Source organism: Astyanax mexicanus, chromosome 9 (assembly GCF_023375975.1).
Source record: "Astyanax mexicanus isolate ESR-SI-001 chromosome 9, AstMex3_surface, whole genome shotgun sequence".
NCBI lineage: Eukaryota > Metazoa > Chordata > Actinopteri > Characiformes > Acestrorhamphidae > Astyanax > Astyanax mexicanus.
In genome coordinates, this window is record NC_064416.1 from 37,661,411 (window position 1) to 37,674,443 (window position 13,033).

Here is a 13,033-nt window from a genome sequence, read left to right on the forward strand (position 1 = left end):
GAAGGGACAGCTTGGGACAGCTTCACCGTGGGTTCTTTTGGGTTAATATATGGGAAATGTCCGCAAGTTATCACTTTATAAAATGAAATGAGCAATCCCTAAATATCATAGATCACCAAACTTAAATATTAACTTACTTGAACATTTTATACAGTAAAAATGTATTTGTATGGTAACACATAGTTTAACATGCACTGACCATCACTCCAGATCTAACCATGCAACCTTTCCTTCCACTCATTTCAGTGCGCTGACCCCGGGGTAACATCACACATTCTACACTCTAGCTGGTCAACAGGACGATTATGTCATTTTGTTTCCGCAGTGTCAGACTTCACTGAGCATTCACTCTCTCTCTCTCTCTCTCTCTCTCTCTCTCTCAATCTTTTTTCTTTTTTTTAGTGATGTGTTGAATTGCCTGCACTGGTTGACATTCAGAGTCTGTAGGTGTGTGTGTGTGTGTCGTGGGCTTCACACTGCAGGAGCAGCCCCTCAGGGTATCAGTACGCCCCCCCTGCCACACACACACCCACGCTGCACCACAGGTAACCATCCAGCAGGGGGTGCACTTACAACTAACAACCACTCAGTCAGATCCGTGAAGTGCAAATCGGAAATGACTGGGTACAGACCTGTACAGACCTGCATATATAGGAAAATATTGTAAAAAATATATATACAAATGAATAAAATCTCTTTATATTAAGGATCAAGAGACACATTATCCAATGTGACAAACAACCTGCACAAGTCTGAGGTCATTATGATCAAATACTCTGAAAGGTCAACCACACAAACCACTGTAAGAAGCTATTCACACTCGTCTCTCATCTCTCACTCTCACTCAATCTTTCTCTCTTCCTCTATTTCACTCTCTCTCTCTCTTTCTCTTTCTTTTCCTTTCTCTCTGTGTTTCACTGTCTCTATCTCTCTGTCTTACTGTCTCTCATTCTCTCCTCTTCTATATCTTTCTTTCTCTCTTCCTCTATTTATCTCTTTTCCTCTCTCTCGTTCTTCCTCTCTGTCACCCCCTCTGTCTCTCCCTATCTACCACTCTGTCTTATTGTCTCTCTCTCCCTCTCTTCTGCTATATCTTCCTCTCTCTCTTCTTCTATTTATCTCTTTTCCTCTCCCCCGTTCTTCCTCTCTGTCAACCCCACTCTTCCTCTCACTGTCTCTTTCCCTTATCCTCTCTCCCTGTCTTTATCTCTCTCACTGTCCCTCTCTCTCTCTCTTCTTCTATATCTTTTGCTCTCTTCCAATGTTTATCTTTTTTCCCCTCTATTTTTTCTCTCTCTTGTTCTTCCTCTCTGTCACTCCCTCTCTTCCTCTCTATCACCATCACTTTCCCTCTTCCTTTCTCTGTCCCTCTGTTTTTTTTGTCTCTCTCTCTTTTCCTCTTTTCATCTCTTGTTCCCGTTTATCTATCCCCCCTCTATCTCTTTCTCTATCTCTCACTGTCTCTCTCTTTACATCTCTTTCTCTATATCTTCCTCTCTCTCTTTTCCTATGTATCTCTTTCCCCCTCTATTTTCTTTTTCTCTGTGACCCCCTCTCTTCCTCTCCCTCTCTTCTTCTTCTATATCTTCCTCTCTCTTCCTCTATTTATCTCTTTTACCCCTCTCTTTTCCTCTCCCTCTGCCCCCTCTCTTCCTCTCCCTCACTGTCTCTTTCCCTCTTCCTCTCTCTCTCTTCCTCTTTTTATCTATTTCCTTCTCTCTCTCTCTTTTCCTCTATTCATCTCTCTTTCCCCCTTTCTTGGCCCCCCTTTTTCTCTCTGTCTCTATTATTTATCTATTATTATGTTCTTTCTCTCTCTTACTTGCTTAACTCTAATGTGTGTAGTAAGATTGTGAGCTCAAGACTATATTTTTAAAATTTAGTGTGTGTGGGTGTGTGTGTGTGTGTGTGTGAGGTTTGTACTACTGTGTAATATTGTGTTTATGTGTATATTTGTCTGCATGGTTTGTGTACATTGGTTGTGTGTATGCGTTTCACACAAACAATGTGTTGGGGTTATATGTGTGGTTTGTTTTGTGTAGCTTGTATGTGTGTATTTTTGTCTGTATGTGTTTATATGTTTAGTTCTGTGTATCTTCGTAGGTATGTTATTTATGTTATTTTGTGTGTGTGTGTGTGTGTGTGTGTTTTACCTTTTCACTTTCAGCACTTTCAGTTGCTCAGTAATCTGAGAGCAGGGAATATGTTTAGACTGTCAGAGCCAAGAGTGGGTGTTACTGTGTGTGTGTGTGTGTGTGTGTGAGAGAGAGAGAGAGAGAGAGAGAGAGAGAGAGAGAGGGAGACTAACAGTAGGTTCCTCTGTTTCTCACACTGCTGTGCGTGAGGTCGAGCATTTACCATCACAACAGCACAACACTGTCTTTGTGTGTGTACAGTAAGAGTGTGTAACCCCTCCAACACACACACACACAACACTCTACACACACTCTACACACACACTGTGCATTCAGATCAGCTGCTCTGCTCACAGCTTCAGTTCAGTGAGCAGTTCGGCAGATGTTCTCTCAGATGCTGGGCTGATTATGTACTCGTAGTGTCTGAAGTTCTGAAACTCGTGTCTGTAGGATTGAGCTGAAGCTGTGAGACAGTGAGTGTCCTCAGATGACCCACATATTTAACCCTTTAAAGTCTAAATGCCTGTCTGTGACCCCATGCTTCCATTCCTCACCCTCCAAATACATCCATTACTGAATCATTTACATCAGTTACTGAAATACTTATAATATATACCACGTCATTTATATTAGTTATTAAAACATTTATAACAGATAATGAATCACTTATTATTGCCAGTATCAAATATTTTGTAGCAGCTACTGGATCATTTTGTCGCTGTCCTATGATCTCCATTTTTGTTGATTTTTAGTTTACTACATAATTTTAACAGACAAACTGTCCCTTACACTGTGCCAAACTTTTTGATGAACGGACCAATAGAAAATGACCTGAAATAAACTCTTTTTACATTGACTTCCATTGAAAGTTTACAAGGTTTTTTCTCTCTCCTGTAAAGTTGCTGTTTTGAAGATAAGTGTTTTTTATAGGACAGCGACGATTTGTAACATATATTAAATCATTTACAGTAGATTGAATCATAAATAGTGTTGACTGGATCTCTTATATTAATAAGTCATTTGAAATCAATGCTGAATCATTTGTTAAATTTATTTTATCATTTTTTTATATCAAACGTAAACATTGAATCATTTACAGCAGTAACTGAATCGTTTATATCCTAAACTGAATCACAGTCATTATCTAACTTCTCATTCAGATTAGCCTATTTTAATAGTACTTCAATTAATGTCATTTACTTAAATAAAATGAAGTAAAATGGACTTTTGTTGTAGTAAAACATGATAAAAAGTACTTACCTTTGTTGAATAGCCCACTTCCGTTTTCCCGCAGCTTTTCGAGATCCAGTAATTATTTACAGTTTGTCTAAACATGCTTTAGAATAAATTATATGGGGCATATTTTTTCCCTGCAGATAAATCATTTCTTACACAGTTATCCAGGCTCAAAGTAGTTTTTAATATATTTCTTGTGCACTTATAAAGTTTCTAATGCCTCATTTTAAATATCAGGGCTCTCTGGATTCTACCAATAAGGTGTGGAGCTACTTTGAGCCTGAATAACGATGTAAAAAAATATTTTTCTGCAGGGGCAAAATATGCCCCATAAAATTAATTCTAAAGCATGTTTGGACAAACGGAATAAAATTACTGGATCTCGGAAAGCTGTGGGAGAATGGAGGTGGGCTATTCAACATGGGTTAGTACTCTTTATCATGTTTTACTACAGCAAAAGTCAATTTCAACACCAGAGTTCTCCTTTAAAAAGTGCTTTATGACTACATTTATATACACATTACCTTTGTTAAGTTATCGTTTATGACATTGCAATACTATTTAGAATATCCTACTTTAATATTACTTTATGATGTCATATATTTATACAAATTACCTTGGTTAAATTATTGTTTATGACATCACAATCTCATTAAGAATATCCTACTTCAGTGGTGCTTTATGATGTCTTATATTTATACACATTACCTTTGTTAAGTTATCTTTTATGACATCGCAATACTATTTAGAATATCCTATTTTAATATTACTTTATGATGTCATATATTTATACACATTAGCTTGGTTAAATTATTGTTTATGACATCGCAATACTATTTAGAATATCTACTTCAGTGACGCTTTATGTTGTCATATATATTTATACACATTACCTTGGTTGAATTATCCTTTATGACATCACAACCTCATTTAGAAGACTAGTAGTTGATAAGATCACAGTCTTTTCTTCATTTGGTCTTTTTTAATCCTGCTGGTTAGAGATTACAGCAGATTTGACTAACTGAACATTGATTTTTGTTAAGTGGTGTAACATCACTCCCATTACTTGTTAGCTTCTCAACTTCAGTTCAGACCTAACGAAGCAAACGTTACACACCAGTTCTGTGTGGTTAAGACTAACAATAAAATTCCCCTTTTAACCTGAAAGTGATTAGCTGATTAGCTGGTTTTCTGGGCGACGCTGGCCCTCACCAGCATGTCCACTCTCAGCACACTGGCTCACACTGACCTCACTGTCATGGCGGCTCATAGCGTGAGAAGAAGCCCTGCTGTGAACGCTGCTGTGAACCGTCTCAGGCAAACTAATTACTGTGCCTACAATCCTCTTACCCCCACTTTAATTACCCTCCCAAACCCGACCAGCAACCCCACACCCCACATAACACCCCTCAGGCCTAAGCCGGACCCCCAGGCTGAAGCAGCTGCTCAATAGATCTTACACTGAAAAAACACAGAATAATTAAATACAACAATACATTTTACAATCAGGAAGCATCAATTTACAATACTGACAGTAATAAACATTGGTTAATGTTTAAGTAATATCTCAACCAATTATTCATTAACACTAGTTAACACATTATTTAACATTACTCAATTTTAATGCCTAAGAATCCTGTAAATAATAATAATTAATTGAGACATTAGTAAAAAAAAACACTGTTCTGTTATTGTAATTGGTTTTACCAAATAAAATTTAATAATAATATTATTATTATTATTATTATTATTATTATTATTATTATTATTATTATTATTATTATTATTAATAATAATAATAATAATAATAAACTTTCTTTATGAAACATCTTTTATACATTAAAATGCAGCTCAAAGTGCTGTACATACAGAGAGGTAATCAGAATAAAAAGGAAAAATGGAAAAGGAAAAAAACAGTAAAAGTAAAGTAAAATTAGCAATTGAGATAAGAAATAATATAAAATAAAAATGGTAATAATGGTAAAAAAAATAATAAATAAAAAATAATAAAAATGGTAAAACTGTAAAAAGGGCAAATAAAATAATAATATCAGGTATTACAAATTACAAAAGGTACATTTTAATATTGAACTTATAACATTACAGTACAGTACATTTTATTTACTGGTGATTTTTTATTAACCATCAAAAGCATGAAAACAGTTTCTAATGTAAAAAGTATGAATGAATTAGTGATCATATTAGTATTGTTTAAATATGTTATAGACATAGGACTGTGTCCTCTGAGATCAAACCAGACCAGTTTTCCGAGGCGGCTGCGACCAACGCTCGCGAGAACTGCGACCTGCTTTTCGACCTTTAGTTCTAACAGTTCTACAAGGACTACTGGCTCATTTTTTACAAACTAACATACAGACACTCTGGCAGAAGCTGGAAAGAGATCGAATATGTCTGTAAAAGCCAGAAAACCAGAAAGAGAAACTAATCCGCCTGAAACATTTATTACACTCTACAACTGTAGGAGGGGCCCACAAACACAAAATCTTAATCCTACCTAGTGGAGCTTTAAGCCTGTGATCATTATTCGCTTTGTTCATGTTTTAATCTTTCGGAGATCTGTTCTTAATAAGCATTCTTCTTAAATAATAGGTCTATGTTTCTTAAGTGTTGCAATGTTAATTAACATCATTCTGAACAGATTTCGGGCTTTGATTTCGGGTTCGGGCTCAAAATGACAATTTATAGGGCGGGGTCAAGATAGGTGAATGCATTTATTAGAAGGGGGGGATTTAATTGGGGCCCTATTTTAGCAATCTATAGGAAAGACGTCAATTTAGGACGTGTCTCTGTGTCTTTTTGGGTATCATTAGGGCACCAAACGCAGGCCTTAAAGAACGCGAAACGCGCAAAAGACACATACCCCTAGACCTGCACACGCAAAACAAGCATGTAGCATGTTCCATTATTTGGGAATTAAAGTTAAAGTTAATTGTTTTATACTAAAATGTCTACTAAAAGTCATGGGACAGCAGTAGGAAACATTAAGACACCCACACCTGTATAAGTTGTGAGGTGTTATCTTGTGAGTGAGGTTGTGCTCAAGTCACAGCAGTCAGTCTTTCGGCCTGTTCTGAACTCTGCTCAGCTCATGGCTTAGGCTCAAATAAGTGTTTCAACAGATGACACAAGATCCGTACAGTGTTGCAAAACAGGCTATTTCATGTCCCTGTAGGAGTGAACGCTGCTGTTTCACCATCACAGATGTGGGCTGAAGATTTCAGCTCTGAGCGGGACAGTGGAGGTCAAGCGAAGCTTTCTCTGGAAACAGCTGGAGAGAGGAAAGCAGGGGAAGGACTTCAGCATGGCCGGGGTTAGCAGATCTTCTCAGCGTGCAAAATGAACACACATCACTCATACACTCTTCTCATTGTACACTACTTTCCTCATATAAATGTAGTTTTCATTAGTGACTCATTAAACATGAATTGGGATTTATGACACATTTTATAACACTAATAAATTTTATTTACTACTTATGTAATTTCTACACAATCATTTGTGACACATTACTATCTCCTGAAATATTATTATTTCTATGGTGGGTTATGACATCCAGTGATGGCATAGTTACTTTGAAAAAGTAATCTGATTGCTGATTACCCCTTTAAAAAGTAACTTAGCTACTTTGAAGTGCCGCCCCAACATAACAGTTTTGTCAAAACTCACTTTATTTACTTGTATCTAGTTTGTTTGAGTCACTGTTATTTTTTTATGTAAATGGCCCATTCCACCGAAACTCTTCGAAATTAAACATATTTTTTTTAATCTAATAACATGTGTATTTAAGTATTTCAAAACATGTACTAGTCAATCTCAGGCAGCTTTACTTAATTTTGTACAAGGTTTCTAAACTGTTACTGGCATTCACTCCTGTGACTGGAAAATAAAGATATTCTATTCATTTGTATTCTGTAATCACAATCAGTTCACCTCACTGTAATCAATTCATAACCTTCATTCTTTCCTTCATTCCTTCATTAAAGGACTGAAACCGAGAGCCGACGATTTCTGTACCTGAGATCTGATAAGGTTAAAGGATGAAACGCAGGGGAAATGAAAGCATATTTATTCTGACTGTATTTCCTTGTTCTGCCGGTTCTGAGGAGCTTCAGTGATGGCGTGTGCTCTGATATATTCAGCTGATAAAGAGTGTACGCATGCCCACATGCTGCTGCTCTGATAGGTGGATAGGTGGATGACCTGTTTGATAAACTCATGGTCAAACTCTGAAAGGCACAAGGAAGACAGCTGATGAGGGTTATCAAGTTCACGTCATTCTCACCTCATTCCTGTTCTTACTTAAACACACACACAAATGCACACACTCTGATCACTTCACTTGAAGCATGTCTGATGTACTGTGTAGGCTCAGGGTGCTGACCTTTCTTCCAGGTCAAAGTTCATGGCAGTAAAGATGTCATGAACTTTACGGGCGGCGGCAGATGAAAGCTGAACTGAGAACAGAGGAATTTCTTGCAAATGGTTCATCTACTAGCAGTACCACAGCAGCACGGCACCTACACACTATCTAACATTCTGGTCTGTTTACATTGAGTTCTTACACTGCAGTTACAGTATTAAATATATAGTGTCTAATACTATATGATTAATTCTAACTGAGGATACTGTATGTTTTGGACTGTAAGGTGCACTTAAAAAAATGGAGAGTGTGTCTAATAATCAGGTTCGCCGTATGTATGAATTCTACCAGTCAGGTCGTAAGTAGCAGTAAAGCCACTATGCTGACGTAAAGGGTTATAAAGGTGAGTTTTCAGTGAAGTTTCTCCAGCACTAAGGCTGGGTGCAGCAGCATTAGCATTAGCCGTTAAACACAGCGCTAGCTCTTGCGCCATTCAGAGTAGAGTATATTGACTGTAGCCTGCGTTTCAACAAGCTACGTCTATCACTATCGGGCAGCATTTACATCTGCTACTACTACAGTTAACGGGTGGAAAAACTTTACTAAAAACTCATCCTTAGACAAAATATTAGAAATCTAAGCTTTCTCACTTCTTTCGATATTTGCAGCTCAGACACTATGTTAAAAAAATAGACCCTCTTTTTCAGTTAAACCAAAAGAATCAACGTTGTCAAACTTCTGAAGGTTACTTGTCACATCTAGTTTGGTCCTGCCCCGTGTTACATGACTACTGGGTTGATATCTTCAAGTGGTTTTCAGAAGCTTTAAATGTGGACATTGTCCCAGATTACAAAATTGCTATCTTCGGCTATTTTGAAAGCTCTGTTTCTTTCTCATTTGCACAACAGCAAGCTCTACTGGCGGGTATGGTTGCAGCTAAAAAAGTCATATTTCTATCATGGAAGTCCCCAGTGGCAAGACGTGGTTAAATTAAATGTTATTTATCATACAAGCGGACAGGTCACGTTGCAGTGTCTCTAAAACGGTTCCAGAGTGTTTGGGGAGCATTTCTTAATAATCTGGAAGGGTCCTAGTTTTATACCAGTCTCACTTTGATATCTAATACTTCATGTGACATGTCACCACTTCTTTGTAATGCGTATGTTGGCCTGTTTCCTCTTCCTATCCTTTTTTCCTCTTTTCTGTATTTTTTAGATGCTCTGGTGCCAATTTATATCTCTTTGCATATTGATATTGTAAGCATGTGTGTTGTGTTCTTCTGTGATACTTTTTAAATAAAGTATACCAAAAAGAAATTAAAAGTTAATACACATAATCGATTTACTCACCCAAATAAACAGTTTTCAGAAGAGAAATCTGTGTAGATTAACATCCAGCACTTGTTTGAAAGAAAATGTTTTTTTTAAGAATTACAGTTTTGTTAACTTCCCCCAGCTTCCCCATTAGAAGGGAAACATGGCGACACCCTTGCTCACATCGATGTAGGTATCCTTACTAATGTTGCATAGTGCGCCTTATAATCCGGTGCACCTTATGTATGAAAATAGACCAGAAATTAGCCACATTTGGCCAGTTCATTAGGAACACTGCATAACCAGTGATGGCAAATCTACCTTCTAATTTAATCGAATTTCTCTCACTGATTAGTTAGCAGTAATTTCTGATTACTGATTAATTAGGAGTTTATGCTAATGCTGCTCCAGCAGTGCTATCCAGGGTTAGCAGCAGGCTACAGGCCGATAAACCTCACCTCTGAACGGCAAAAGAGCTAGCACTTAGCACAGTTAGTGGCTAATGCTAATACTGCTCCAGTCTCAGTGCTGGTGAACTAAACTGAATTTCCTTAATAACTCTGTACTTTGGCAAAGTGGCTTTACTGCTTCTTACAACCTGACTGGTAAAATGAAAGGATTTTAAGTGAAAACGTGGTTCACATCAGTCATCCTCCTGCTGAAAACATGATTTATTTGCTGCATAGGCAGACAACACTCCCTGAGATGCAAATACGTCTTTTTACTAAGAAAATAAGAAAAATAATAATGCACAGTGACTTGGATAAGTAACTTTAATCTGATTACTGGATTGGAAAAAGTAGATTACTCGATTACTCGTTACTAAAAAAAAATAAAAAAATCAGATTAGAGTATGGTGGTACTAAGTAACTAAGTTACTAAGGAACACATTATTGACATCAGTGGCTGTGACACAAGCATTCTAATATTATTAGAAGAAACACAGTCCAAATGTTTGTGAGGTCTGTTATCTCGTTTTCCACTACTTAAGTCCTCAAATCAGCGCGAATGTCTATTTTCCTGTCAACTCACAGTAACTTTCTGTTCTCCTTGCAGTCATTTTTTCCACTGTTTGACCTAAAAGTTGTGAACGCCATTCAGACACTGTCACATTGCCGTTAATTGCATATGTATAGGATTTCAGTACCACATATTGACCAAAATTCAATATGAATGAAAAATGTCAGATTCAGTCTGTTTTTTTTTTGTTTACACAGCCACACAAACGACACAACTGTGTCACATATGGCGTTAAAAAAATTACCAGATTTGGGCGACATTTATCTTCTGTGTTTAATGTAGACTAAATGACTCCTACCCCACACATTACCTCCAAATGATTTCTTAACATCCACATGAGAAAAACAATTCAGAGCCATTTTTTTTTGCAAATGTTTTGGCCAGCAGCTATCAGGGGTATAAAGGCCCCCAGTATTGAGCTGTAGAGCAATGGAACTGTGCTGGATTGATGATGGTGCTCCATTCAATACCTATTGGATGAGTTGGGGAGTTGGGGGTAACATCCAGACCTTACACACTAAGAAAAGTAAGTACAGATTTGTACTTAAAAGAGTATAAAGCTTGTCGCTGGGGCTGTATCTTATATTGAGGTACAAAAAAGTGCCTTTCAGTGAAAGTCCTTTTTTGTACCCATGTTTATTGTTATAAAGATTATAACTTTATCATTAACTGAATATGTGTCAAGAACTTGATGACCCAAAATTGTCTGGCTTTCAAATGAAAAATGTGCAATTAAAATATACATATAGTTTATCAGTGCAGTGATACAGAATACTGAATGTACCTTTTGGCTGGTTAAATGGTACAAATCTGTACTTTTTGCTGTTGGAAAACACTTTGTATTTCAAAGGGAACAAATCTGATCATGTACAATTATGAAGAGTGTATCTTTAAGTACTTATATCATACCTCTGTTTTTTACAGTGTAGTAATGCATATGTTTTGCCTGAACCAATCAAATCTCCATGGCAATGCTTCAAAATTTAGTAGAAAGCTTTTCCTAGAAAGTAGAGACAGTTACTCCAACAAAAGCAGCATAAACTCATTTTTAATCATTTTGATTTTGGGGAAAAAATGATGACAATGAATGAACAGATGTCCCAACATTTTTGTCCACACAGTGAAGCTCATTTAGCATATTTCTAAATTTACAAAGTATAGAAATGCATGTCACGTTTATCACCGCCGTGGAGGTGTTTTTGTGCAGTCGTTTACGCTGCATTGGGGTGGCTGTTTTTTAACCTGGAGTTCCTTCAGAGGTCACAGTGGGGTCAGTGTGAGTGCTCAGGGCTGGGTGCAATGAAGAGTAGCTACTTCTCTTTTTCTCTGAGGGGAAGGGAACAGGATGAGAGAGGAGGGAGGAAATGAGACTGATGAGGGCAGGAGAAGTGCTGTGCTAGAGAGAGGGTCAGAGGGTAGCCTGGTCATGCCACCTATTTTCTAAACTGTAGTTTTAGCCTAATTTTAGAGATCTGTAGGGAAGCAGTTAACCGCTCAGCTTGATTTAGGGCGTGTCAGAGTGTCTTTTGTTTCCTAAAAATGCAAAAACTGCTCCTTGAGTACAGTACGTACTTGAAAAGTATGCGCAAAAGGAATGTATAAAATCTCTTATTAACTAATCATTGGTGTGTTTTGGTTGTAACGTGAAATAAACCAATCAGTGTGTCACACACATGCCATTTCCTTTAAGAGCCGGGTGCACTCTGGGCTTAATCCCTGTCTGTAAAACTGCCCCTAAAAGACTAGAAAGGCAATGTTAGTCAAACTAAGTCAGTCTAACTAACTACAAAATAAAAATAAAATATATATATATATATATATTTTGACTTTGTTTTATTTCTCTCCTGTAAAGCTGCTGTTTTTAAGATACACGTTTTTTCATTGGAAAGCAACATTTTACAGCATAGCTACACCGACAAAGCTACATGTCAAAAACCATAGCACTTCAGTATGTAAATGATCATGAAGTGATGAAGCATTTACAGGATATAATCATTTTTCTACAAAATCTCATCATTTCGGGGGCTTAAAAAGTATTCAGAATAATTAACTCTAATTAAAGATATTTTATAGATTGGATGGTCAATTGCAGGGGTGTCCAAACTTTTTTTGTTGGGGGCCAGAAGGAGAAATATATTTGAAGTCACGGGCCACACTCTGTAATAAAACAAATAATGAAAAATACCACTTTAAATAATACATTTTTCCTGATTATTTCATTTACACACCATTTTACTTGACTTAATCTCTTTATCTTTGACAGTGTTGTGTAAACTAAGATTTTTCAAATTGATGTTTCATTTCATGATGTCTCTTAATATTAAACTCCTTAATTACGGCAACTTTTAGACTCATTTGCCCTTTTCTGTGGTAAAACTGCGCACTCTCTCTGCTTTTAGACTCTTTGGCACGTTTTTTGCGCTAGAAATGCGCACCCTCTCCACCTTTAGACTCTTTGGCCCGTTTTTCTGCACTAGAAATGCGCACCCTCTCCACCTTTAGACTCTTTTGCCCTGTTTTTCTGCGCTAAAACTTCACTCTAGCCGCTTGAATCTCACAGTATAAAAACCTGCTTAACAGCAGGTCAACTTTCATTCTATTTCTAAAATACCTCGCGGGCCACTCCAAAAAAGGAAACGGGCCGCAAATGGCCCGCGGGCTGTAGTTTGGACACCCCTGGTCTATTGCCTCATTAATCCATCATCAGTTAAGCAGGTAAAAGGTCTGGAGCTGATTCCAGTTGTGGAATTTGCATTTGTGCACTGGATGTCTAGTGTTTATTGATGATGTTAAAAAAACAGATGAAATGAATTCTGAAGTGAACAGGTATTTACTTTCTGTACAAATTCAACCAAACGCAGCAAGGTTGACTGGACGACACTTCTTTGGAGAGATGGACTATGACCAAAACATACTAAGTAAGCAACCTTTGAGTTTTTTAAGGTAAA